Source organism: Citrus clementina, unplaced genomic scaffold (genome assembly GCF_000493195.1).
Source record: "Citrus clementina cultivar Clemenules unplaced genomic scaffold, Citrus_clementina_v1.0 scaffold_9, whole genome shotgun sequence".
In the NCBI taxonomy this organism is placed as follows: domain Eukaryota; kingdom Viridiplantae; phylum Streptophyta; class Magnoliopsida; order Sapindales; family Rutaceae; genus Citrus; species Citrus x clementina.
Genome location: NW_006261964.1, coordinates 17,217,089 through 17,240,305, shown reverse-complemented (window position 1 = coordinate 17,240,305; position 23,217 = coordinate 17,217,089). Strand labels below are relative to the sequence as shown.

At 32.6% G+C, this 23,217-nt stretch overlaps 1 non-coding gene across 1 annotated transcript; it reads right to left on the bottom strand.

The window, feature by feature from the left end:
- Positions 1 to 2,742: 2,742 nt before the first annotated feature.
- LOC112101614 lies at positions 2,743 to 2,849 on the bottom strand. The gene has a single exon (XR_002907639.1). It is a non-coding gene; the product is annotated as a small nucleolar RNA R71 (small nucleolar RNA).
- Between the last annotated feature and the right edge of the window lie 20,368 nt (positions 2,850 to 23,217).

Below are 23,217 nucleotides of genomic sequence, written 5' to 3'. Positions count from 1 at the left end.
AATTGCAAACCCGGTCGGGTTGTGATCGGGTCGCAAAAAAAAAAAAAAAACTCACTAAACCTATAAACACATCACACATCACACATGCACACACCAGACACCACACACACGGGCACATACAAAGTCACAACTCAAAAACAATTGGCTAAAAAAAATTGACAAATAAAAAGCAAAATCAAATTATAACCCACGCACACAGCCACACACAAACAAATCTTCGCTGCCTTCACAGCCCTTATCCTCACAGCCCTTATCCTTACACTCATGACTTCACACACACACACACACACATCGCAAAAGCCAAAAGCAAAGCGGCAGCCAGCAGCCAATGCAGAGAAGAGAACGGAGGAAGCGCAGCCAACGCATGCAGCCACCTAACCCGCGACTGGATCTGCTGCTTCGCGACATCTGTAGCTACCAGATCTATTGTTGCTAAATATCTACCGGATCTGCTGCTGCTGGATATGCTGCGCTGCTATCAGATCTGCTGCTGCAGCCTCCACCATCACCAAGTTCCACCGCGAACCGGCAAACCCAAATTCTTTTCTTTTTTGATGTTTTGATGGTATATAATAATATATTATATATTATCTGTTAATTGTTAAGTATATGTATTGTTAAATGTTAATAATAAAATGAGGAAAATTCTTGTATGGAAAATTTTGGAGCTTAATTTATCAAGTCTGTGGAAGCTTTAAATTATAAGTATCAATTGATTTTTTTTTGTTTTGTTTTTAATGAATAGATTAAGCAGATTAAGATTATTTCACTCGATCCGAATTAACCCGAATTTAATCCGATTATTTGACCCGATCCGAATATATTCGGATCGGGTCAGATCGGGTTACAACTTCGGATTGAGTTCGGATGAATTCTTTTCTAACCTGATCAACCCAAAATCCGATCGGGTTGATCCGAACCCGAAAATGCCCACCCCTATTGTAATGCATGGAAAACAACTTAAAGGGACCCACACTTGGCTTTCATAAGTGGAAAAAGGAATCCTAATGCAAGCTTAATTGGTGAGCACGTGAGTGAGAGCAAAGGAAATTAAAAGGCCAAGCCTTTTGGCTTAAGAAATAACAAGGTCGGTGGGGCCTATTTTAAAGAGTAATATAAAAGCAAGCTTTTGGGCTTCGGAGAAGGGCAGCCGCCAGAGGAAGAAAAAGGAAGCAAATGCGATTCGGCATAGAGGAAAAGGAATAGCAGCAGCAGTTCGACTTCTCCACTTCTCCATGGCTGTTTTTATTTGCTTTGTTGCTCTCAATTCAATTCAAGTATGTCTAGTTAATTTTCCTATGCTGAGGTTAAGGATGAAATCTTATTTAATGAAATAATTATCTCTTTTTATTTAATTAATTCCCTACATATGTTCTTTGATGATTATGATTTTTATTTCACATGATTAATTGGATGTTATTAAAATCTTTTCATCAATTTTGTCATGCATTATTGATTGTTAAGATTAATATTCGATTAAATCTATGCTTGGATCTATAAAGTTTACACATGATTATCTTTGATTTTATGTTTTTCATTAAATTGTTCACATAGAGTGCTTATGAAAACTTTAATTTTTTGTTATTCAATATGTTTACATGAGATTCTTAGATATCATACTATTAAGTAGAAAAAGAATCTACATTAGATTTAATTACTTGGGCTTAATTGTTATATCCATGAGATGACATAAATTGACTTCGAGTTGGCACTCTAAAATTGGGGATTAATTAATAATTAGATAATTACTAATTGAATAGTGGTGGATTCTAAAACCTTGGTAATTTTTGTCTTATTGAAATCTTATTTACTTTAATTGTTTTCTTAGTTTAATTAGTTTAATTTCTTTTAAAACTCAATTTGCTCAACTAGATTAGGATTAATATTAATTTTAGATTTAAATTAGACTTTTCAATTTATAACAATCTTTGTGGGGTCGATCTCGTTACCACTATTCTATCTCTAAATTCGCGCGCTTGTGAGTATATTAAAATTTTCACAACAAATTTTTGGCGCCGTTGTCGGGGATTGTACTAGAAAGTCAGTTTAATTTAGGTTAATTTGATTCTTCCCCTAGTTATAATTTAGGTTGTCTTTTATTTTATTTATTCAATTTTTATTGAAAAAACAAAAACAAATTAATTTTTTTTATTTTGAATTTATTGTTTAGTTGTTTGATTTCTTTTATTTTAATTTTGTTTATTTTTATTATTGTTGTTTTACTTTTCTTCTTTATCTAATTAGTTTATGAGTGTTTGGGAACGTGATTCAACAAATCGTTTGGTTAAAAAGGAGTCGAAAGTTGATAGTAGTCAAGCTAGTTATTCTCAAGTGATGGATGACTCAAATAGAATATTGCCAGTTCTACCACCAGTGCAAGGAGAGAAAACCCTTAGAGAATATTTTCCACTGCTTGCAGCCAACCAACCATCTTGTATTGTGTTGCCATAAACTACAACAACACACTTTGAACTTAAGCCCTCAGTCATTCAACTTTTACCATATTCCCATGGGTTAGAGAGAGAGGAGCCATATTTGCACATTAAGAAATTTCTTGACATATGCTCTACATTCCGTTTTCAAAATTTTAATGATGAGTCAATTAGTATTCGTATGTTCCCTTTCTCATTAAAAGGCAAAGCAAAAGCTTGGTTGAATTCACTTCTTGTTGAGTCTATTACTACATGGGATGAATTGAGTAATAAGTTTCTCACCAAGTTTTTCCCTATGTCTAAAACAAATGCCCTTAGGAGAGAGATAAGTGATTTTTATCAAAGAGAAGATGAGTAATTTTATGAGTGTTGGGAAAGATTCAATGATTTACTCCTCAAGTGTCCCCACCATGGTTTTGAGAAATTGAGACTTATACAGTGCTTTTATAATGGTTTAATTATGCAAATCGTGATATGGTAGAGTGTATGAATGGTGGGAGATTTTTGAACTTACATTAAGGGGCTGCATGAGATTTCTTTAATTCACTTTTTGAGAATTCTCAATAGTGGGATTTTTCAAATCAAAGGGAAAAATCATCTCAAGTTCCTAGAAATGGGTTCTATAAAGTTAAGGATGATTTTGATGTGAAATCCACTCTAGCTACACTTTCTAGGAAAGTAAATGCCTTAGTTCTGAACCAATCAATGAATCATCACCCTAGTATAGCTAATGAGGTTTGTGCTCTTTGTTCTAACTTGTCTCATACAGCACATAATTGCCCATCATTACCAGCCTATTCAGAGGCTTATTCTGAGTAGGTACATGCCTTACAATCGTATGAAAAATCCTTCAATAGTCCATATTCATCCACATATAATCCTAATTGGAGGAATCACCCTAATTTTTCTTGGAAGCAAAATCAACATTTGTCAAACCAAGGAGGACAACAATTTAGCTTGCCCAATCAACAATTTGTCCCTCTTAACCAAGTATATCCTTCTGCCCAACAACCTATGTCTCAATTTGTTACACCCCAACAAAGAAAGCCTTCTTTAGAGGATACATTTTAAAGTTTCATTCAGTCAACCCAACAAGCTTTTCAGTCAAACACTCAAGCTATTCTAAAGCTTGAACATCAATTGGGTTAATTAGCAACTACTGTAGCTGAGAGAGAAAAAAGAAAATTCTCAAGTCAACCAATTCCTAATCCTAAAGGAGTGCGTGAAGTTGAATTGAGTTCAAGCCATCGGCATGAAGAAGCAAAATCTATTATGATGTTGAGAAGAGAAAAATTGTTTAACAACAAAGTAGAGGTTCAAACAAAGAAGACATCTGAGCCTACTTCTTCAGATCCAGTTCCATCACAAGATTTATCACCAAAGGATCCAGAAGAGAGTGGCTCACCAGCTTACATTCCCAAGGCTCCTTTTCATCAAAGGTTAACAAAGGTAAAGAAAAGGAATTCAACAGGTGAGATTATGGAAATCTTCAAGCAGGTAAGTATAAACATCTCTTTACTCAATGCTATTAAGCAAGTTCCTTCATATGCTAAGTTTTTAAAAGATTTATGCACTAAAAAGAGAAATTTGCATGTCACCAAAAAGGCATTTTTAACTTAACAAACTAGCAATTTACTCCAACGTAAAATGCCACCAAAATTTAAGGATCCTGGTTCTCCTACTGTCTCATGTGTTATAGGGAACCAATTGTTTGATAAAGCATTATTGGATTTAGGTGCTAGTGCTAATCTCTTGCCTTATTCTGTTTACATGCAACTTGGACTAGGTGACTTAAAATCAACTCCTATTATTTTACAACTTGTTGATAGGTCAATGAAAATACATCGTGGTATTAAAGAGGATGTTGATACAGATTGATAAATTTTATTACCCTGTTGATTTTATTGTTATTGATACTCAGCATGTACAGGATCCTAAGAAACACACTCCAATTATTTTAGGTCGTCCTTTCTTAGCTACAGCTGATGCTTTTATCAATTGAAGGAGTGGAAACATGCAACTATCTTTTGGTAATATGACCATGGAATTGAATATTTTTAATGTTACGAAGCAACCACAGGAAGAGGATGAATTTGTCGAAGCAAATTTGATAGAGGAATTAGTAGAAGATTTATTCATTTCTAACCATATTGATGATCCATTAGAGGTATGTGTTGAGTGTTAGAAAATGTATATTTATAAAGGAGAAAATCATCATTTTACATTTCAAGTTTTACTAACAACCCTTACTTTTATGTATTTAAGCTTCTTGCAATTTAATTATGTGTGTTTGATTTTAATTAAGTATTTTATGTATTTTAGGGGCATCATGGTCATTTCACAATAAACGAGAGATCAGACGGCAAAACGAACATCACTTTTGAACTCAGGACGGTCGAAAACCTTAGGAGGAGCATAAAAGGAAAAATAACACTATTCACATGTACGGTATTATTCACGTGTACGGTACTGTCTACGTTACTGTTCATGACACTGTTCACATAGACGAATCGATGACGTGGCATTGACCGATAATGTGGCATTGACTGATGAGGTGTCACGATCCTGTTGGGCTAAAATTCTTATGTACTGTTGATGGTGACTTGGCAGCATATCAGTGGACGAAAAATCTCGCGTACGGTACATGCATCACACAGGATTATTTTCAACAAAACTGCGTCACTGTTCAACCCGGGTTAAACCGTGTTACTGTTCATCCGCGTGGTCAAACCGCGTACTGTTGACTGATGACGTGGCGCAATCCTGAGCGTCCAAACTGTTTTTAATCCGATGGCCATGATTTACTCCATGTATCTATAAAAAGGGGGCCTCTCCCCCCTAATTTGATAGCTCTGAATCCATTTTTGGACTCTATTTTCTATAATTCCCTCTCTATCTTGTATTTTCTACGTATTTTAATAAATTTTTATTTTGCCCCTAGTTCAATTATGATTGGCTAATTTTCTTTCAAATTTGGGTTGAAAGTGAAGTTTCAACATGTGTCATGGGTTTTATTTGGTAAATTTATTTTCTTTTCCCCTCTAGTTTTTGTGGATGTTTTGACTTCTCGTCGATAAATAATAATAGTCTTGTCTAGTACCGCCCTGGTTTCACCGGCTCCCTAGTACAAGGTTATTATTATTTGGCACGATAAGCCCTTAGCACTATATTGATTAGAGCGTGGCTCATGAGGTATGGATTTCCCCCTCATGATTTAATTGGTATTAATAAGGAATATTTAGCCCATGGTGCATGTTGATACGGATCCAGATACCTAAGTACGTCATTTCAATAGAATTCTCTTCAATTTATTCTCGCCATTTAAATTCCAATTTTAGAATTTATTCTCGCCATTTTAATTTAAGTTTTAGCATATTCCAAATCATTTCCACCACAAATCCAATCACCCATTTACAAAATTAATTCTACACACAATTAAAATACACATCCTTGTGGGATCGACACTCGTCACCATTAGTCTATACTACAATAGATTCGTGCGCTTGCGAGTACATTAAAATTTGCACAACAGTATGTCTAACTCATTCTCATGTATCTTTTAAGGATGACAGTGTAATTGCAGAAGTCAACGTCTTATTTGATGCACCTCAAATTATGGACACAACTAAATGGAAGACAAAGTCAGAACCACTGACTCATTCTGATAAGAAGATTAGCCTATCTATGGAGACACCATTAAAATTGGAACTTAAAGCACTACCCGACACTCTAGAATATGCATTCTTGGGAGAATCTGACACCATACCTGTTATTATCTCTTCTTCCCTCGACCTTGAGCAAAAAGGTAAGTTGTTAGGTATTCTAAAAGAGCATAAAGAGGCAATAGGATGGACTATCGCTGAATTAAATGTATTAATCCAGTAGATTCCATGCATCGTATTCATCTTAGAGAAAATGCTAAACCTATTAGAGAGATGCAACGTAGGCTAAATCCTAACATGAAAGAAGTGGTAAAAGCTGAAGTAATCAAATTATTAGATGCATCCTATTTCAGATTACTCTTGGGTTAGCCCTGTGCAAGTTGTTCCTAAGAAATCTGGTGTTACAGTAGTTACTAATGCTAATAATGAATTAATTCCCACTAGAGTAACTACAGGTTGGCGTATTTGCATTAATTATAGAAAATTGAATTCATTCACAAGAAAATATCATTTTCCTCTTCTATTTATTGATCAAATGCTTGGTAGACTTACATGTCATGATTTTTATTATTTTCTAAATGGATATTCAGGTTATAATCATATCCCTATAGCTCCAGAGGACCAGGAGAAAACTATTTTTACTTGTCCCTTTGGAACTTTTACATATAGGAGAATGTCATTTGGTTTATGTAATGCACATGCTACCTTTCAAATATGCATGCTTAGTATTTTTTCTGATATGGTTGAGAGATTTCTTGAAGTGTTCATGGATGATTTTTCTGTTCATGGAGATTCTTTTGATGAATGTTTGCAGCATCTAACATTAGTTTTGCAGAAATGTAAAGAAAAGAACTCGGTTCTAAATTGGAAAATGTGTTACTTCATGGTAAAATAAGGTATTGTTCTCGGTCATATAATTTCTAGCAAAGGCATAGAAGTTGACAAAGCCAATGCGGATTTAATTTCTAATCTTCCACATCCCAAATCCGTAAAAAAAGTAAGATCTTTCCTTAGATATGTTGGTTTTTATAGAAGATTTATTAAAGATTTTAGTAAAATTTCTAGACCCTTATGTAATTTACTTGTTAAGGATGCACCTTTTATTTTTTATGAATCTTGTCTTGATGCTTTTGAAAAGTTTAACAAATTGTTGACTTTTTCACCAATCATTCAGCCACCTAATTGGGATTTTCCTTTTGAAATTATGTGTGATGCACCTAATTATGTTGTAGGAGCAGTTTTAGGACAAAGATTAGATCGTGTGCCTTATGTGATTTATTATGCTAGTATGACACTCAATGATGCACAGTTGAACTATTCAACTACAAAAAAAGAAATGCTAGTTGTGGTGTTTGCACTTGATAAATTTATATCTTATCTTATAGGTTGTAAAGTAATTATTTTTACTGATCACACTGCTTTAAAATATTTCCTTACTAAGAAAGATGCTAAGGTAAGATTGATTCATTGGGTATTGCTTTTATAGGAATTTGACATTGAATTTAGAGATAAAAAGGTTCTAAAAATGTTGTGGCGGATCACTTGTCTCGCCTTGATCTTAAATTTATTCCAGAATCTTTACCTTTGAATGAGTCTTTTCCGGATGAGCAACTTATGAGTGTAAATGTTGTACTATGGTTTGCTGATATAGTTAATTACCTTGCCACAGGTTAAATCCCAGAACACTAGACTAAGCAAGATAGAATAAAGTTCTTATCTGAAGTGAAGAATTTCTTTTGGGATGATTCCTATTTATTTAAATATTGTGCTGATCAGATTATTAGGCGATGTGTTCCCGATAATGAAATTCAAAGTGTTATCTCATTTTGCCATGAATAAGCTTGTGGAGGCCATTTTAGTGCTAAAAAGACAGCAACAAAAATTTTACAGTGTGGTTTTTATTGGCCTACTCTTTTTCATGACGCTTATGTTTTTTGTTCTTTATGTGATATGTGTCAACGTATGTGTAGCATTTCAAAGAGGAACATGATGCCACTCAATCCTATTCTTGTGGTTGAGATCTTCGATGTATGGGGTATTGATTTCATGGGACCTTTTCCTCCATCTTTTCATTATCAGTATATATTGGTTGCAGTAGACTATGTGTCGAAGTGGGTTGAAGTTATTCCATGCAAAACCAATGATCATAGGATTGTAGTGAAATTCTTGAAAAGTAATATTCTGTCTCGTTTTGATTTCCCTAGAACAATCATTAGTGATGACGGTACCCATTTTTGCAATAAACATTTCAAAACTCTTTTGAACAAATATTCCATTACACATAAGGTTGCCACCCCATACCATCCTCAAACCTGTGGCCAAATAGAGATTTCCAATAGAGAGATCAAGCAAATTCTAGAAAAAAAAAGTTCGGCCAGATAAAAAGGATTGGTTTTTTAGACTTAATTATGCATTGTGGGCATATAGGACTGCTTTCAAAACACCAATTGGGATGTCGCCCTATAGACTTGTGCATGATAAAGCATGTCATCTGCTAGTAGAGTTGGAGCATCGTGCATATTGGGCTATCAAGAAATTCAATTTTGACATGCAGCAGGCTAGTTCTCAGAGAGATTACAACTAGCAGAACTTGAAAAGATCAGGAATAATGCATGTAAGAATGCCAAAATTTACAAACAGCATATGAAAGTCTTTCATGACAATCACATTTTGAGAAAATCCTTTACACCAGGTCAGAAAGTACTTTTATATAATTCCCGATTGCATCTCTTTCCAGGTAAGTTACATTCTCGATGGTCTAATCCTTTTATAGTTTGTACTATCTTTCCTTATGGAGCAATTGAGATTGAAAATCCTAAAAATGGTGATTTATTTAAAGTCAATGGTCAAAGGTTAAAACCATTTTTAGAGTTAAGAACACCAGAAGTTGAAAAGATATTTTTAGATGATCCTGTTTATCAGGATTAGTTAATTTCATCTTTACATTCTTGTTTTATTTAAATAGTAGGTTTTCTTTTTTTTGTTTGTTTTTCTTTTCTAGTATTTTTCTTTTCTAATGTTTTCTTTTTAATTGTCATTTTTTAAGCTTTCCCAGCCCATTCAGGTGTGTTCTCTCCAATTTTCTTTTTTATTATTTATGTTTTTATTTTTTTACTATATTTTTTCATTTGTTTGCATGCATATCTTTTGTTTGTCAAATATTGAGGACAATGTTCCGATTAAGTTTGGGGTCGAGAATAGTGTGTGCTTTGTTATTAAAAAAAAGACCAAAAAAATTTGAAAATTTTCAAAAATTAAAAAAAAATTTGTGTTATTTTTTGTTTTCATGTGAAAAGCCAATGATAAGAACTTGATTGCAATGAATATGGTTCTTAGAAATGGTTGAATATTGTCTTAGTTTATACTTGATTCTTGTGTTAATTCCTTTTGATTGAGATTCTTTAAACTATGAGCACTAATATCAATTATTTCATAATTTTGACTTAAAATTTGAGATTGACGTAGCTTGAGTTGAGAATTTTAGATAGAGTAGATGATTGTTTGTCTTGATTCTTATCTCCACAATACAAAATAGTATACACAGGCGCCGAATTCAGAAATAGCCACCTATAACTCTTAAGAGTGAAGCTATCCTTGAGTAATTTGGGCCTATGTATCACAAGTATGTAGATGATAATCTACCATGAGAAGAAGGCTACCTTAAGGGGTAGAGTGAAAGCTCCTGACTATGGTTAAAAAAAAAAATCAAGTGCATGTGCTGAAAAAAAAATCAAAAGAAAATGCACATAAAAGCCTGTGGGAGAAAAAAAAATGGAGATTAAGATGATAAAATTAGTTTGACATGCTCTTTTCTCTTTTCTTTTATGCATATATATTGTAGTTTTTGTTTTCCTTTTGTGAAAAACAATTCATTTATTTATTTTTATGGAAACCCTAGGCTTTTCAATTCTATTAACTAAAAAAATTTGATATAAATTAAAAAAAAAATTAAACGCCAAAAATGGTACATCACTTGTGCTTGTTATGGGGCTCATCTTGTGAAATAACAGGACCCCTTATAAACAAGTATACTAGATTGGGTCTCCTAACAATAATATATTAGACTTTTAGCTCAAATAACTAATTATCATACTTATCAATTCAATAGTGGATGAGTTAAGCCGGGGATTATTTGGATACATATAATAATGGCTACAATAATTAGATCCATAATTAAATAAGCCTAATTATTTAATTCTAAATCAGCTCCATTATAGTATTAGAATTGACTTTCATAATTATATGCTATCTAGGATAGTGTTCTTAAATAATAATTCAAACCATGGCATATCAATTTCTTTACTAAACATTCATTTGTACACATCGTTATTTAAATTTATATCTCTACTATCCAATTAATTTCATTACATAATGATCCTGGACACTTAATAGTTTTTCTACGACGATTGTTTTAACATACTAATTTTGTTGACACATCTATCTAGAAAATTTTATGATCAAATACTGAAAACTCATCAAGAGATGTGTTGTACAAATTCTATATTATTAATCTATAATTTCACTACTCATAATTGCTCCCACCAAGATATTGAATAATCCTAACTATAAATATATATCTCGTCTATTGGTAACTCAATTGGAATGACAATCAAAACCATGAAATTGTAACTAACTCAATAATTAGATTGCAGTAAAAATCAATGCCTTGGGATTTAACAAGTTTAAGAGTTATTTAAAAATTAATTAAATTTCATATGTGATCCTATTTGATGTAATCAAACTACATTAATAAAATCATATATGATTAAGACAAATCATTTAATGAATTTAACATAGTATAAACATAAATACAACATAACTAACATGAAACATCACAAATTAACTTTGTGACAGTTTAATCTAAATATTTTTTTTTAAAAAAAAAAAGTGATCAGATCCACTTTCAAGTATATATTTTTTAAAATTTACATCTACATGAGAGTCAAATCGTCGACCTTACGAACGATTCTGATCTGACAGAAGAATGGAAATAGTAATTGCAGAAGAAACTCATGCTAATTAAAAACATGATACCTGCCCTTGAAATCATCCCTTCAAAAGTCTCACTAGGAATAAACCATCTTCCCATTATGGCAACTCCATTTCCCATAAACAAACATGAAATGCTGACAGAAAGAGAGACAACATACTTTGGATTGGGAGGCCTCGGCTCTTGCCATTGCCTCAGAAAACGAACCCAGGCGTATAAAGTGTAGAAAATGAGGATTGTGAATCCAAGTAAGAATGTAATCCATCCTCTGTAGAAAAAGTTCGGATTCATGCCGTCTCCTGCATCTCTATTTGTTGCTAAATAAACTGTCATTAGGTTGAAAAAGTTCCAGTATTCAGCCTGGAATGATTCGTTCATTCGCAGGGTGTGAACGATTATACGAAAGCAGCAAGTTAAGGACACTAGTGTTACTAACATTGTTAATGTGTGTGAGATCAGGAAGTGGTCACAGATCAAGATCAATGAGTTTCCGTAGAAAACAATGGCTAGAAGCAAAGCTGGTTCTGTTGCCCATGGCCTTTGCATAGCTGAAATTTGGAATGTGAATGTGATGGGGCAAAAAAGATTATGAATGCAATCAGAGCACTGAATGCATTAATTTGTACGCAAAATTTGAAAGTCTAATGGCAGGATAAACATAAACGCAAGTTGGTGGCTAACTGAATTGTTAAAATACTAAAGAAATGCCACTTTCAATGAGAGGCCACGTGGAAATGGCCATTATTTTAATTTTCTGAGGATCAGTCCTAGCATTTTTTTTTTTTTTTGGCTTTTTGATATTTCTTAGTCAAATAGGTTGGGTAAAGTTCAAATAAAAGGCGAGGCGCAAAATGTTGAAATAAAATATTTAGCTATTATTAATTTATTTATTTTTTAGGATTTGAATCTGGACTCAATATTTTAAGCATTTGTACTCACATATTAGATTAGATCATGAGATCAATTTTATGATTTTCCAACCGTAAACACTTATTGCAATGCAACCCACATCATCAACATCATTAATGGGCAAATTGGTTTAGAAAAAACATCAAATAATAAGCACACTAAAATCTTTTTACCATTGTACATATTTCTTTCTTTACATATTTATTGATAATCTTTACATATTTATTGATAAATTTCACTTCAAATAACAAATTTCACCTTCAAATAACAGGTAGCGCTTGCCATCATCTTGTTTATCCCCTAACCACTTAATTATGGGTATAAGGCGTTTTACCTCTTTTGTAAAACGAATGTTTATTCCCAGCTTACATACCGTTTCGTCCTGACTCTTCTTTCCATTGGTAGAATTCACGATTTATAATACAGGGCGTCTCCGCTCCACTTTAGCTCAGGTTATAACCCTTAATTATTAAACTGTCTTGATAAATGGAATTGTTTGGTTAATTCTCAAATGCCTTCGACATGCCATTTGGTTATATAGTTTACTGGCATACACTGATGCTGCTATCGAGAGCTCATCGTCTGCTTGATGTAGAAGGATAAAAAAAAAAGATATGCTGTGTGAATGTGAATTTGTGAATTATATTGTTGTTCTCTCGTTAACAATGTTTTTTTATTACTTTGAAATAAGTTCACCGTTATATTGTTACACATAACTACAAAATTAGTACAGCATTGTATCAAATATATCTTTTAACCATATACAAAACATTAATTTAGATCCGGTAATCATGTGTCAATTTTTAAATAGTTTCTTCCTTTCTTATATTTATTCTTGACCTTCTATTTGCTGTGTTTAATCCTAGAGTTTAGATTCCGTTTACAAGTATTTGTAATCTTAACCGTCAAGTTCATGCCTATAATCATGTGTTTCAGAATTATTTTCGCTACGGTAGTGTGTATCCACGGAAGCGAGAACCTTAATGTAAGTGCAACAAAATTTTTAAAATTATTACAATTATGTAAATAATTTTGTCATTTCGTTTTCATATATAATTATTTGTGGATACAAATACTGTAAACATGTAAGATTTTCTAACTAGTCTACCATCAAATTGCATTAGTTATGTAAAATTACTTGGATTTGATATAAATAAACATAAAAATTAAAACGTATCAAGTAAGGGTCCCTTTATGATGCCGTAATTTTTTTTTACGGTATCAATAGTGTAAGCAATATAGACCGTTAGATCTAATCAACGGTATATATTATTTTTATTAATGAAAATTTTTAATTATTTGAAAATTGTGTTAACCGGTTAACAAACCTATAAAATAGGTAATTTTAAATTTAAAATAAAAAAGAAATAAAGATACAGTAAAATACAATCTCTCTTTATCTCTCACGTTCATATTTTTATAATTGGATTCTTTAAGATTATCTTTGTCTCCTAATGATTAGATGAAAGAGATTCGATAAATTTCTCTTAATAAATATTTCGGTAAGTTATTCTTGGATCCATTTTATAGTTTTAATCATATTTTCAAATTAGAAATTTTTAACAAAGTAACAACTCTATTTTTATTGTATTGCTAATTTATTGCCTTGAGTATTTGCAGCCATGGTTTAAGGTTTGTCCTACGCTGCTTACAATCATTCTATAACGTGCTTTTACAGGCGGCTTAGAGGATCGTGCGGCTCACAGATTGCCAGCCATAGAGAAAAAGTAAATGGGGAGAGAACCATGAGGCAAGGTGCAATGCGAGTAAGATACAGAATCTTTAATGTCATGTGCTGTTTTCTTTCATATATCTTCTGGTAATGAAAAGTTAGTTGGTCAGCCATGTTGCAATTTTGCTTTAGTTTGGATTTTTTTCAAGTTTCATCATGTATAGATAAACTTAGAGTTCCATATTTATGCCAGCTGTGAATTCCTTTAATCATTTAACTTTCTAGCTTTTTTAATTTAGAAAAGAGTTTACTATTAGCTTATTGTTATATATATAGTCTATATTTAGATATATAATGACACCTGCATTTTTGGTGTTTTATTGTCACCAAAGAGTGATCATAATAACCTTGTTGTTAATTGATATTAACTCTAAGCATAAATAGTATATTTGGTGGTAGATTATGTGATTATGCTATTATAGTGCTAAAAAGCATGCAGGATTAATTAATTCGCAAGGCAACTAGGCAAGTAGATATGTATTTGTTTGATGATAGATTGATTTTGACAAATTCATTTATCTTATTTAAAAGATTTTCTTATTCTTCTTAGTTTATATTTGTTTATATGAAATTACTAGATGCAATATATATTAACTGTCATTATTATTGTTGCAGTTACATGCATTGGACCTAGTCTTGTTTCGTGATATAGCCTTTAACTTTCCTTCTGACTGGTATTTTGCTGACTTTGACATTTTATATCCAAATAATGTGCCAATTCAACCAAATGGAAATGATTGTGGCTTGTATGTGATGAAGTTTATGGAGACTCCATGTGAGATGTTATTCCCAACTTATAAGGTAACTTAATCATACAATTTATATTTCTTAGTTTGTACAATACTTTAATCAATATTAAATTGTTATTAATTCTATTATATGCAATATGAATCGGATGAAGAAAGATTTCGTCTTGCGCTACTCCTTGTAAATGGTGATGCAAATGAAGTAAGAGATAGTGTTATACAAAAGGCACTATCATTCCGTGGTCCTAAGACGAATGTTATTGCAACTAGTAAAGTTAGAACTAAAGTTGCTTCTCAGAAAAAAAAATTGTTCAATTAATAAAGTTAGAACTGTAATTGATACTGGAGAATATTTGAAGAAACTAGGAAGAAAATCCAATTGATCTGCCTAGTAGAGGTTTAATAAATTTGGTATTGGACGTAATTTGTATTTTGTCACTTTTATTTTTTTAAGTTTTTATTTGGATTACTCATTAAGTTTTGTTAGCTTTTAAGTTTATGGTCTCTTCCAATTAAAAACTTTCAAAAAATAATAGTCTGCTTTTTTTTTTTGTGTATTTTAAGTTCAGCCTACAAGTGAATTTGGCTATTGGCATTAACTAAAAATCTGAAATGTCAAATATCCATTCCAATATCTTTTATGAAAATTTTGTGGGAAAAAATTATCAAATTTTCTTCTTAAAATGAGTCTTGAAGGATAATTCAACAGATCGGCTTTCTGTGTCAATTGGCGAAGGAGCACACAATGAATGGAACTTTGCAAGCAATCTTGAATGGTCCATTTTGACTGTGGTTGGGGATTGATTTGGTTCAATCTTGTCAGTTCTTGAATGCGAGTAATCTAGAGCTTTGGATAGCACAAGATCCAAAAATTGGCTTGTTTTGTTAGTGAAGAAACCAATAGAATAAAAATGGTGGTTAGATTTCAGATGCACTTTAAGGGATGCATTTTAAGGGACCACTTAATTAAACCACACACATCCCTTTTGAGAAGTGGTCAAGTGGAATTTGCTTTCAAAATGACAAAAGAATATTATCATAGAGATAAAAGAATATTATCATAAAGAATATTATCGTAGACAAAAGAATAATATTTTTACAATCTTTATATCTCGCACTTTAATAAAGCAATTGATAATTTGGGAATTACCAAAGGTTAACAAAGAAATGATTTATAAAACAAAAAAGCTTGATTTTTTAAAGAATGATTATGTTATAAAGACTGAAGAACGTGACATAACCATTTCAAAGCCTTTTGAAACAATTCACTTGTTTTCAAAACAATCTTTAAAGAAATTAAGAGATAAAAATTTTAATTATATTCACATCGGCTTAATACAAGTCGACATAAAACCCCTTACTAAAGAAGGACTTAATACTTCCATACTTGCTGTCTTAAGAGATAGGCGATTCATCTCTTTTGATGATTCTTTACTAAGTAGTATAGAATCAAGTCTTTGTAAAGGACCCATTTCATTTAATTGTTATCCAAACATAACGATTTCCTTAGAAGATAAGAACATTTTAAAAAGCATGATTTTACAAATCAAAACCCACAATTATGATATGATTGAGGGATCTATTCCAGTAGCCTTGATTTATAAAATTTCTTACAAAGCCATGATTTCTGCGTTTAGCACGCAACATAAATTCCAGTTAAAAAGAGATGAGACTCTTCTCTTACAGACTGACCTATCTAAAGCCAACACTGTTATTCCAAAACCAATCCAATGGAAAGATGTCAATCTTCCAGACGAATGGATTCTTGAAGGAGCCACTGCTCCAGTAATTCCAAAACAACTTGAGCCAAATACAGAGTTGCAAAATGTGACTCAGTATTCAGATGGTAAAGTCAAATTATCCTTTTGGAAAACTACATCATCCAGATTCTCTAATAAAGATTCATGCTCAAGCATTCCTTCATTGGAAAGAAAATTTTCAAAAATACCTTCTATTATAAATCTCCCTTTCCAACCTGTAAAGAGTCAACCTAGGTTTTCCACTTCAGATATATCTAGTTCCTCTATTCACTCCGTTGACTATACCACTAGTGTTCCGCACCCAATCTACACTAACAGTCAACATGAACAAAGACAAGAAGAGAAGGAACCTTCTCCTCCAACTTCTCCCACATTTTCTACTGTCACAGAAAATGTGATAAATGTTATTGAAAAAGATTTTGAACTGGATAAAACTCTCCTCCATAATGATTTTTATTCAGATAATAATAAAGAAAAAAGACTTTGGTTTTTTAAACATTTTTTAAATCAAAGAAAAGAAATTCAAGAGACATATTATGAATTTGTAAATTCACATAAAATTCATATATTGTTTTTTGATTGGTTTGAGATATATTCTTCGAATAACAACATTTCTTATCCTTTTAAAGAATCAAACCCTATTACTGTTAGGAAGAAAATCCATGAGTGGAATCTTTCTGATAGCAATAGAGTCATAGAATCTGAGCATCCACCTCTTAGGAGTTTAGCTATAAACTACGGTGAACCTTCTGTTGAGATTAGAGCCTCACCTTATAAAATCCCTAAACCAAATGATTCTGATGCGAATTTAAGTAGTATTATTCAACAGAATAATTTATGTAATACTAACTTAAATACAATAGGAAAACAGTTGACTAGGATAGAAAGCCAATTCCAAAGGTCAACCATAGTCGTTTCTCCTATTAGCACAAAATCAGATTCTGACAAAAAGCTTAAGGAACCTATTTTCAAACCTTTTCAGGTTTCAAAAACTAGCCAAAAGCTTGTTCAAGAGTCAAAATCGGATTTTGCTAAAGCCATTAGAGACCAATTAGATAGAATAGAAGCTTCTTCTTTTTCTTCTAAGGTCCAGATAGCCCCAGATAGTGCCCAATCTAGCAAGATTAGTGTACTAGAACATGACAATGTTTCTATAGCCTCTCCAGATATAGAAGCATTTAAAGATGAACCATCTGCTCCTAAAGCCAATAAAATTCATTGGGAATTAGCCTTATCTACTGTCAAGACTCCACCAGATCTAGTTATAAATAATAGACTGAGTGCTTTAAATCAATAGCGATTTAATGCATCTTCTGTCTATGAGTGGAATATTGATGGTATGTCTGAGTACAACATCTTAGGATTGTTGCAACAGATGACCATGGCAGCTAATGCCTATAAAACACAAGCGGGAACTTTTGATAGAGCCATAGCAGAAATTCTCGTTGCTGGTTTTACTGGTCAACTTAAAGGTTGGTGGGATCATCTTCTCACTCGACAACAACAATTAGATATCCTAAATTCCATTCAAGTTGATGAGAATGGAACCCCCATTCTTGATGAATTCAATAGTCCAATTCAGGATGCTGTTGCTACCCTGATTTTGACTATATCCCTTCATTTTATAGGTGACCCTTCGCACCTTAGGGATAAGAACGCTAAGTTACTACACAATCTGAGGTGTAGGAAACTTAGTGAATTCCAAAGCTATAAAACCACATTCTTTACCAGACTTTTCCTTAGGGATAATGCAAATCATATAACTTGGAAGGAGAAGTTCCTTGCAGGTTTACCGACCCTACTAGGAGAAAAGATTAGGAATTCCATTAAAGCCCTGTATGACAACCGTATTCCTTATGACGAGCTTACCTACGGTGAACTTGTCGGTTTTGTCAACAAGGAAGGTTTAAAGATTTGTCAAGATTTGAAGTTACAGAAACGACTAAAATGGGAGCTTAGGAAATCTAAGCAAGAATTAGGTAGTTTCTGTAAACAATTCAATTATGACCCCTTTAAAACTTCTACTTCTAAGGATTGTAATGGTAAGTGTTCTTCGAAACCTTACAAAAAACATTACAAATCAAAAAGCCATAGGAAACCCTTTCAAGATTTTAGAGAACCTTTTTATAAGAAACCCTCGAGGCCTTATAAGAAGCTCAACTTCTCTAAAAAGAAAGAGTTTATAGCCAAAACAAAAACCCCTTTTAACTACAAAGAAGCCACATGTTACAAATGTGGAAAAAAAGGCCATACTGTAAAATTCTGTCGTATGAGCAGAAAGCTCCATGAGCTTGGCCTAGAAGAAGAGATATTTTCTAAAGTTGCCCCTTTACTAATAGAGTCCTTTGACTCTGAGTCTTCTATGACGGGAGATAGTGAACCTCTACAGGTTGATGAGTTAAATGACTCTGAATCTGTTTCTTCTAGTGATTCCGACACCAGTAATTCAGATTCTTATTTAAAGAAAATCAATGTTTTAATCAAAGACCAAGAAACCTTTCTTGAGCTTATTAAACATATTTCTGATCCGAATCTTCAAAAAGAATACCTAGATAAACTTTTAAAAACCTTGGATTCTAATAAAGTAGAAACTTCTATAGTCCCAATTGTTAAAAAGAATTCCTACGACCTCACTGAAATCCTTGACAAAAAGAAAACAAAGAAAGCAACTCCTAATATACAGGATCTTCAAAAAGAGATTAAAGAAATCAAACTTGAGATTAAAGAATTAAAAGAAAAACAAAAGAATGATTCTGAAATCATTCAATTTCTCTTACAAAAACAATTACAAGATAATTCTGATAAAGAAGTTGAATCCGATGGTGATAATGAACAAAATCTTGAAAACATTGAATTTGTATCCAATGATTTTCTGTTTGTTTTAAAACAAATCACCACCAGAAAATACTTGATTAAAATCACTTTAATTTTTTCTGAAGATTTTAAAATTGACACCATTGCCCTTTTTGACACTGGTGCCGACTTAAATTGCATCAAAGAAAATATCGTCCCTAAAAAATTTCATGAAAAGACAAAGGAAAGACTGTTAGCCGCCAATAATTCAAAACTAAAAATTAAATCAAAAGTTGATGCCTCAGTACATAACAATGGTTTTGAATTCAGAACTTCATTTCTTCTTACAAATAACATACACCATACTGTCATTTTAGGAACTCCGTTTATAAATCTTATCACCCTATATACTGTCAATTATGATAGTATATCTTTTAAAGCAAAAAATCAAAAACTTGTTTTCCCTTTTATTGAGAAACCAAAAACAAGAAACTTAAATATTGTTAAAGCTTGTTCTGTTTACCATAACCAAATCAATGTCATACTTAAATCTAAACAAAATAACTTGCTTTGTTTAAAAAAGGATTTAAGTTTACAAAGAATTGAAAGCCAATTACAAAAGGACTTAATACAAAGAAAATTTTCTGATTTTAAAGATCTCATTGAAAAAGAAATATGCGCTGATTTACCATCTGCTTTTTGGAACAGAAAACAACATTTGGTAGATTTGCCCTATGAAAATTCTTTTGATGAAAAACAAATACCCACTAAAGCTCGTCCAATCCAAATGAACATGGAATTGAAACAACACTGTAAAAATAAGATAAAAGATTTAGAAACTAAAGGACTCATTATAAAATCTAGATCCCCGTGGTCTTGTGCCGCTTTTTATGTAAGTAAAAATTCCGAAATAGAAAGAGGAACACTAAGACTTATAATAAATTACAAACCCTTGAATAAAGCATTAAAATGGATTAGGTATCTCATACCTAATAAAAAAGATTTGCTCCAGAAATTGTGTTCTGCTTTTATTTTTTCAAAATTTGACATGAAATCTGGTTTTTGGCAAATTCAAATTCACCCTAAAGACCGTTATAAAACTGCCTTTACTGTTCCTTTCGGACAGTATGAATGGACTGTAATGTCATTTGGACTAAAGAATGCACCTTCAGAATTTCAAAGAATCATGAATGATATTTATAATCATTTTTCTGAGTTTTGCATTGTTTATATAGACGATGTGTTGATTTTTTCTCAAACCATTGATCAGCATTTCAAACATTTAAAAACCTTTTACCTTGCCACTAGAAAGGCTGGCCTAGCCATTTCTAGTTCTAAAGTCTCATTGTTTCAAACTAAAGTCAGATTCCTTGGTCACTATATTTCCAAAGGAACTATTACGCCTATTGAGCGATCACTTTTATTTGCTGATAAATTTCTTGATAAAATTCTTGATAAAACACAATTACAAAGGTTTTTAGGTAGTTTAAATTATGTTCTTGATTTCTGTCCTAACATCAATAGGATGTCTAAACCACTACATGATAGGTTAAAAAAGAATCTCGTTGCTTGGACAGATGAACATACTAAAGTTGTTAGACTAATAAAAAATTCTGTTAAAGACATTCCATGTTTATTTCTTGCAAATCCTGCATTACCTAAAATTGTTGAAACATATGCATCAGATTTAGGTTATGGAGGCATATTAAAACAAAAGGAAGATAATAAAAAACAAATATTACAATATGTTTCAGCTCACTGGAACGATTGTCAGAAAAACTATTCTGCTATAAAAAAAGAAATTCTTTCTATTGTTCTGTGCATTTCGAAATTTCAAAGCGATCTGTTAAATAAAAAATTTTTGCTTAGAATTGATTGCAAAGTTGCAAAACATGTTTTAGAAAAAGATGTTCAAAACATTGCATCGAAACAGATTTTTGCACGATGGCAAGCCATTTTGAGTGTTTTTTATTTTGATATTGAGTTTATTAAAGGAGATATAAATTCTCTCCCTGATTTTCTAACCAGGGAATTCCTTCAAAACAGATAAATATCGCCCAAAAGGAACAACAAAGGGAAAGGGATCCTCAAAGACCATGTGTCCCAGACACCTTCTAAAGCCTCCCAATCTTCCCCTCCTAAAGAAAAATTACTTTCTTCAGCCATGCCAATCAAATCATGGATCGATATGATTGAAGACGAAGAAGCCAAATCTAAAGCCATCGCCTCTCAAGATCAGGTAAATGAATGGATGAAATTCATTTCTAAATCCCCTGAACTTATGCTTGTATTACAAAGCTTTTCTCAAAGTCGGATTTCCTCTAAAGAAGAAAAATCCATTTCTAAAGAAATTTCTAAAGCCTCTTCACAAAATGTAGTTCTTTCTGGAGAAAGTTCATCATCCTAGATTGTTCTTTTCCAAACAAAGCTTTCAAAGAAAACTTCGGATTGATATGATAAAGCTCATTTTCAAAATGTTTTATCCATGGAAGATGGTTTTTACCACACTGATCCTTTTCAAGCAATTTTAAATATTTTCCCTAAGGGATGGTTTTTCAAACCTTGGGACTTAACAAAGCCCCAGTGTTATTATCAAAGCATTTTGGAGTCTACTGAGTCTGTAAAATTTAAACATTTCTTCCTTAGCGAAGCCCATACAGAACTAGCCTACTCGACTGCCACTATCCTAAAGGTTTTGAGCCCAAAACAATGGGGAGACCAACTCCATAAACTAAAACTCTTCCCCGCCAATTTTCAAATGTGTTTGCCACACTGTCTGTCCTATTCTTACTGGGACTATCAATAGGCCAGGTTTAACACATTTTTTTATCCAAAACCCAAAGAAAACCCATTCTTGGTTATTTTTCTTCAACTAAAAAATAACCGTCCAAAGCCTTCCAAACTGGTTCCAGTAATGGTGGAATTATTTTGGCCCATGCCCTTAAATCCTCACTCAAAATGCCATCCAGTGCCTAAATCTTTTTCAAACCCATTATATACCTACAGAGTCTGAGAAACGATTTCCTCCTTTTCTCTGCTTCTGTACAAATTTCTTTCTTCCCTGGGTATGGATGTGGAACTTCTGATACCATCCACAAGATGCCCAACTAATTTTACAAAAAACCTTTAAAGTCAAATGGTGGTCAAAATTTGATGAACAGTCCAAATTGACTGTTAATATGATCGAAAATTAGCTCTCCTCTAAAAACCTTCTACACCCAACCATCAAAGATATTAAAGCCCAAGGAACCTTCCTTACCTAAAAATCCAAAGCCCAATCTCTATTGGCAAGTGCCAAAACAGAAGAAGAATATTTTAAAGGCATGGAACAGCTGCTTGCATCTAGATCTGAGCCATCTGTTGCCAGCTCATCCGACAACGAAAGTGCAAAGCCCTTTATATCCCTCGGTGACGACAATGAAGACGACTGCTTCGGGATCTTCCCTCCGATAAAGCACTAAAATATTATTTGTAATTATTTGTACTATTTCTTTCTCGTTACTGTAAAAAAAATAAAAATTAAAAAATTAAAAAAAATTAAAAAAAAGAAGAAAAAGAGTAAAATTGTTTGTAATTATTTTGCCGGGTGGTCCTCTGGACACAAGTGAGAGCGCACATGTCTCTTCACCCGGATAATTTTAAAGCTATAGTTTCACTACAGTGACGAAGCTACAGTTTCGCTACAGTGATGAAGCTACAGTTTCGCTACAGTTGTGAAGCTACAGACTCGCTACAGTTAAAGATCCAGTCTTTGTATTTAAATCGGGAGGAAGACTTAGACTCCTCAGATTTTTTGAATTCTATTTTTTCTTCCTTCTTCTCCTTCTCTCTCTCTCTCTCTCTCTCTATTTCTCTCTGGGAATCAGGGATCGGAAGACGACAAGGAATTCTCCTGTCTTCAGATTAATTTCCCATTTCTTCTATAATACTTTCCTTTAAAGAAAAACAAAGTAGGGAAAATCAAATGTAAGATTTGTAATTTCTTTTAAAGTTTGTAATAAATTTAAAGTTCTGTATGTTTAAATTTCTGCAATTTAATTTCCGCAATTTATTTTAAAGCATTTAAATTTCAGTAATTTAAATTTTTATGCATGCTTTGTAGACTGATTTGTATCAGATCTGCCGTATAAATTGTTACGTTCCTCAGAAGCAAAGAGACCGGATCTCTGTCTTCTGTTGTATCTTCTCTTCTC